The following is a 5,593-nucleotide window of genomic DNA, read 5'->3' as shown; positions in this document are numbered from 1 at the left end:
AAGAAGGTTAGGGAAGGAGAAGCTCCAGTGCAGGATTCGGCTTGGTGAAGGCGGGCCAGCGCAAGGGCCAGGTCGATTGAGGCGGAGGAAGGCATGCACGGGAGGAGGGAGAAGGTGAGTTCGTGGGTCGTGGCCTCGTGGGGCACAGCAACACGTGCAAAGAAAGCGGACCGTCCAACACCTGGAGGCCGCGATCGATTTGGATCGGATGGCATGAAAAGGTGTGTGCTCGGTAGCTCTAAAAAGCACAGCTGCACTTTTTAGAATTCAGGAAAAAAAATCTTTGTTCTAAAATGAAAAGTTGGGTGACCTTCTCTCCTTTGCCTCCTCATCAGACGGGGAGGCCGGAGGTGGAGAAGAGCGAGCAAAGAGCCGGAGGCACACCATCGCAGGCTCGTCATGAGTATTATCCATTGCCTTTCCGCACACGGATTGAGCCAGTACTTCAGTGGTTGCCAAGGTTCGACGTGCTTCAACAGCTGCCTCTCCGCAGGCGTACCCGGAGCAGCAATGCACTTTGCCTGGCCGGCAGGTTGGTGCCCGGTGCAAGCCCAACGAGAGAGCGACCTTTGGTCAGAAGGGGCCTGCAGGAGTAATCAGGTTTCTGGAGTGTGCCCGCGGAGGGTTTCCGTGAGAAAGAACTGATCTTCACCATGTATGCGGGTGCAAGGTGTTCGATGAAATGCGTGAGTGGACACTTAATGTTCTCAACGGCAGGGAGTCATCCATCGTGTTTGTGATCTTGTACCGTTGCACGCTTTGACCGGTTTTGCTATGCATATAGCAATCATCTTCTTCAAGGTAGGGTTAGCTTTGAGCCTTGTGACTTTTTGTTCGAAAGAATATATGGTGGAATCTGGAGACTGATATTTCGTTGCTTCCTTGGGAGGTGTTGCGTGGCAAACGAAGCAAGTGCAGCTGCAGAGTTGGGTCCCTCTGGCAGGCTACAAGCGTGACCATCGAAGGGAAGTCAATCAGGTATGAGCTAACTGTACTGATATTTGGGATTAAGCACTTACAGGATATATACTCTATGAAAACATGGTGAGCACAAAATATAGCTTTATACTGTTCGGTTTGTATGTACAGAATAAAGATAGGCTTTTACAACAGTCACTTATTTATGAATCTGAACGTAGTATAAGTGTAATTAATAGATTGGTATTTACATCATGAACATAATATAATTCAGATAGGCTAATACAAAGCCACTTATTTATGAATCTGAACATATAATGAAATTAATATGTAGATTGACATCATTGCTGTTCATGATGCACCTATTGCAGAGGATCTTCACAGGCCTAGGAGGGATCCTAGACCGCCCAAGAGGTTGATTGAGGAAGCAAATATTGTCGCTTATGCTCTGTGGCAGATGAAATTAAAGGCAATGCAGAACATTCATCATACTCTGAGGTAAACATAACATATCAGCAATGCGTGTTGTATCATCATGTTGCAGTGATTGTGCTAGTCTTTGTCTTGGATGGGAATGAAATACTTGCTCTCCATTATGTCCTTGCCACTCAATTCTAGCTTTTCCCACCAGGCATATGATCCACAAATCCTATTTAACCTCTGGTAATCATATGTTTGACCCAATGGAATTGTTTTCAAATTCGGGCAGTCCTCCACCCTAATACTTTCAAGACAAGGAAAGTCTCTTGGGATGCATACCCTTCTCAGCTTTAGTAGGTCAGTCAGTACCAATGATCTCAGTTTTGGGAAGTCTACCTGGTGCTCTGTTTCATTGATCCGCCCACTCTTGGTCATATTCTGGTAATATTTGGCATATTCATTCCATGCGTCATCTACCATACCATGTATCTCTTGTTCTTCAGAGAAACCATTTTTTCTCCTGCATCTCTGAGTACTACCCTGTTCAATTCCCGAACTCTTGCTTACTGCCTCGTCGGTTGTTTCTTCAACAACTTGCTCTAATTCATGAAGTGATAGATAGAAAGCTTCTCAAGTGCCTCCAGCTTCAGAACCAGGTAACATGGTGCAATTTTTGGCAGTGGGAGATTGTAATTTCTAGGAGGTTCCGAAATTGATGAGGCGAAGATCCAATAAGAACTGTTTGTAGGGCAGGAAGTTCAGCAAGGGTAAGCACTTGCAGACAAGATCTTCACTTGTCAGGGTCAGCAATAAGCTGTTTCAAGTCAGGACATGATTCAACATAGAGCTCTCCAAGTTGCACTATATGTGTGAAGTCTGATATTTGGATCGACTGCATTTGATCGCAGTGTTTGAGGCTAAGGCGTTGTGTCGACTTTGCCAGCGGATGTGTCTTGGTCAATTTCTTTAGCACATCCTCGGCATAAATTGTGATACCAAGGAACTCGAGTTCCTTTAGTGAATCAATGTTCAGATCATTGACATCACGGATCCCATAGTTGCTTCAGAAGAGGTTTAGGACCAATATTTTAAATAGCACGCTATTTCGCCGTTATAACACGGTTATAGCATATTTGGAAGGGAGACGTTACGTTTTGGCAAAATCGGACGCTACGGCGCTAATCGCATAATTAGCGCGCTACACACGCTATAACGTTGTAACATTGTAACGTTACAACGTGCAGACCATGCAAAACTGAAATAAGCACAGCCCAGCAGGCCCAGCAGGCCAAAACCAACCCATGACCACTAGCTTTCTCACTCATTTTATTAGATTCTCCCACGAGACCTAACCGGCTAACCCTAGTTCTCACTTCTCATCCCTTTCTCACTCCTTTTTATGTGCTGGATTTGGCCCTTATGCATATATTGCTTGCTCCTATGAAAAATTTAGTTGCTTAAATACTTTATTTCTAGATATATTTGATTTTTTTTACAAACGCTATTTTAAAATATAGCACGCTATTAACGCGCTATAACTTGTGTAGCATTTAGAGAAGGGCCTCACTATATTTTGTAGCGCGCTATTTAAAATATTGTTTAGGACCCTTAGCTTGTGTAGCTTGGAACAATTGTCAAATGTCTCTTTAAGGGCCTTGGTAACACTTAAATCTAAATGGGTTAGTTCTTTGAGCGCCCAAAACTCCTCAGGAAGCCTCTCAATGCATGTGTGGGACAAATTGAGATACTTAAGCTTGGACAATATTTCACAGGGTGGAAGAGTTGTGATGCTGGTGTGTGAAAGATCAAGGACCCTCAAGGAACCACGCATGCCTCAAAAACTGTAAACCATGCACCCACACAGAGCGAGGTTCATAAAGCATACTACATATGATGGTCCTCTTCCCCCTCTTCGACGCATACTATATGCTCCTACCATAATACAATCCAAAAAGAATCCTCATCAATGGTGGCATTAATTAACCTCTCCCGATGTAGGTCAAAGTGATGCACATGCATCGACGATGGCCTCGTGGGCCCACAGATGGAAGCATCACAAGTGAGTGTCCTAGCTAGGATAACCACCGCCTGCATGCATGTGGCGTAAAGAGGTGTTGTGTGATGTTTGAATAGCCATTCTCATAATTTTGATGTGGCACGTGCCTCGGAAACCGAAAATTCCTGACACTGAGTGAGGTGCACCTAAATGGATTGCAAAAATACATGTGTCTCACTGGGTGCATGTTTACTCCCCATGCAACAAATTTCAGATTTTTAAATTCTAGTACATCCAAAACTTATTTAAAGTTCATGAAACTTATCGTGTTGTCATATGGACACCAATACAAAGTTGCATTGTACTTATTTTGGTCAAATTTGAGACCAGTTTTGATGTAATCTTTATCTAATTACAAATGAGAGATTATTAATAATTGGGAACCAATATCTCAAACGAAGTATTTATTCAAATCGTGAGCGTTAGACCAACAATGGATACGTGCCATGCCTCGGTTAAGCAAAAAATAAAGCGGCATCATTAACCACTCAAATAGAAAAACAATATACGTGCCGCCACGCGACCCGTGTACCGTGCAAGCAGGCGTGAGTTGACGGGACGCATGCGAGCAGTCGGCCGCGCAGGAAGACCGGGAGGCATGCGTGCAGGTGTGTGAATTGACGGAGGCGTGCTCGCTGCGTAGTGTCATCGGGAGGCGTGCGAGTAGTTGTGTGAAACGATGGTAGGCATGCCAGCAGTCCGGTGCGCAGGCTCACCAGGAGGCGAGCCATCGGTTTGACCGTCGCCCGCCTCTCTTCCACTACTCCCACTACTCCATATTAATGGTATGCCCGAGCGGCCGGACCCCCCATCCTTGCCACACACACAATCACCTCTCTCTGCTTGCATCCTCGACGCCACGCTCAGTCATCAAAGCCGTCAGTGTATGAGGATGCCGCCGAAGCGCCCCATCGGAGGGAGTGGCGATGCCGGGGCTGCTAAAGCACCGGAGCACGGCGTGGAGATGGAGACAGAGGTTGTCGTCACCACCAGCGAGTTATCGCTGCAACCTGGCATCGTCGATGGCGTCGAGCCAGCCGGAGGCAGAATTCCACACGAACTCTGGTGACGACTCCGACGACCACTCCGGCGACGACTCTGACAACGACGGACAACTGGTTAGTCATCTATACCTATTTATGTGTCAAATAGTTCCCAGGGTTTCTCTGGTTACTCCTGCCTCCCCCTTTTTGGAATAGAAATCTTATGGTTATGTTCTCTTAATCCATGAAACCTGAGTACGTTTCGTTAGATCCGTGTAGTGTATTGATTGTTTGAATGGTACAAGTGATAAGTGATAAGTTGTTTCATCTGTGGAAATGATATCTGCTAGTAATCCGACTAGGGTTAGTGTTCATGCTAATAATTCCTAGTCAGGACTTGAAAATTGATTTTGAATGACCTACATATGTTTGTGCCATTATTTTCTTCAAGATTGGTCTGTACATACATGAATGTGCTTAAAAATCTAACCATAATCTCTGCATATGTATAAATAAATAGGCATAAATTCTTAATCCTACTTCACGACATGTAATGGTTGATTTGATGCCAATTTTTGGCAACTGCCAAATGCTCGCTAGAGATTAGTTTGTAACCATTAATTTGACGCCACATTTTTTTTACTATTTGTATAGGTGCTGTCTGACGATGTGGACAGCGAGGATGAAGATGTCCAGAGGAGGTACAACAGGCAAATCCCGAGGCAGCTGTATGCGGGAATGCATAACAGGCGTATTAGGACCTAGAACGGCGGCTATCGATGCCCATTCTGCAACCACGAGCTTCATGACGCGTATCAAAGTGTTCTGGCACATGCAAGAGGACGGGCCGTTGGCTCCTTCAAGCAGAAGTATGCTCGCAGGGTGGAGCATGGTGCATACGCTGAATATCTGGAGAAGCTTCGGGATCATGCCGGCTTGTGAGATGAGATGTGGGATCGAACTATGTCGCTTGAGCAAGCTTAATGACGGTTGAACTATGCTTGTGTACGTGTACGTTTATTATCTATGTCTGAGTATGCTTAATCTATGTTTACTTATGTCTAACTGTGGAATATGGATGCAATCAGTTCGGTTGATGGAATCTACCTCCGTTCTCGTTTATTGGTCCCCTTTGTAATTTGTGTTAAATGTTGACCAAAGATTTAATTGACAAAATGTTAGTGCATGTTAGCAAAAATTATATCGTTAGATACGT

At 44.9% G+C, this 5,593-nt stretch overlaps 1 long non-coding RNA gene across 2 annotated transcripts; it reads left to right on the top strand.

The window, feature by feature from the left end:
* The first annotated feature begins 295 nt into the window (after positions 1–295).
* Positions 296–5,341, top strand: LOC123041701 (uncharacterized). 2 transcript variants are annotated; one of them, XR_006418608.1, is made up of 4 exons: positions 296–801; positions 890–978; positions 1,290–1,416; positions 5,032–5,341. It is a non-coding gene; the product is annotated as an uncharacterized lncRNA (long non-coding RNA). The 2 variants fall into 2 exon arrangements; XR_006418607.1 differs by lacking the exon at positions 5,032–5,341 and having other exon boundaries at positions 1,290–2,163.
* Positions 5,342–5,593: the final 252 nt, after the last annotated feature.

The sequence above is a fragment of the Triticum aestivum genome, chromosome 2B (genome assembly GCF_018294505.1).
Source record: "Triticum aestivum cultivar Chinese Spring chromosome 2B, IWGSC CS RefSeq v2.1, whole genome shotgun sequence".
Classification (NCBI taxonomy): Eukaryota; Viridiplantae; Streptophyta; class Magnoliopsida; order Poales; family Poaceae; genus Triticum; species Triticum aestivum.
The sequence above is the reverse complement of the archived record's forward strand: the minus strand, read 5'-3'. Positions and strand labels throughout refer to the sequence as shown.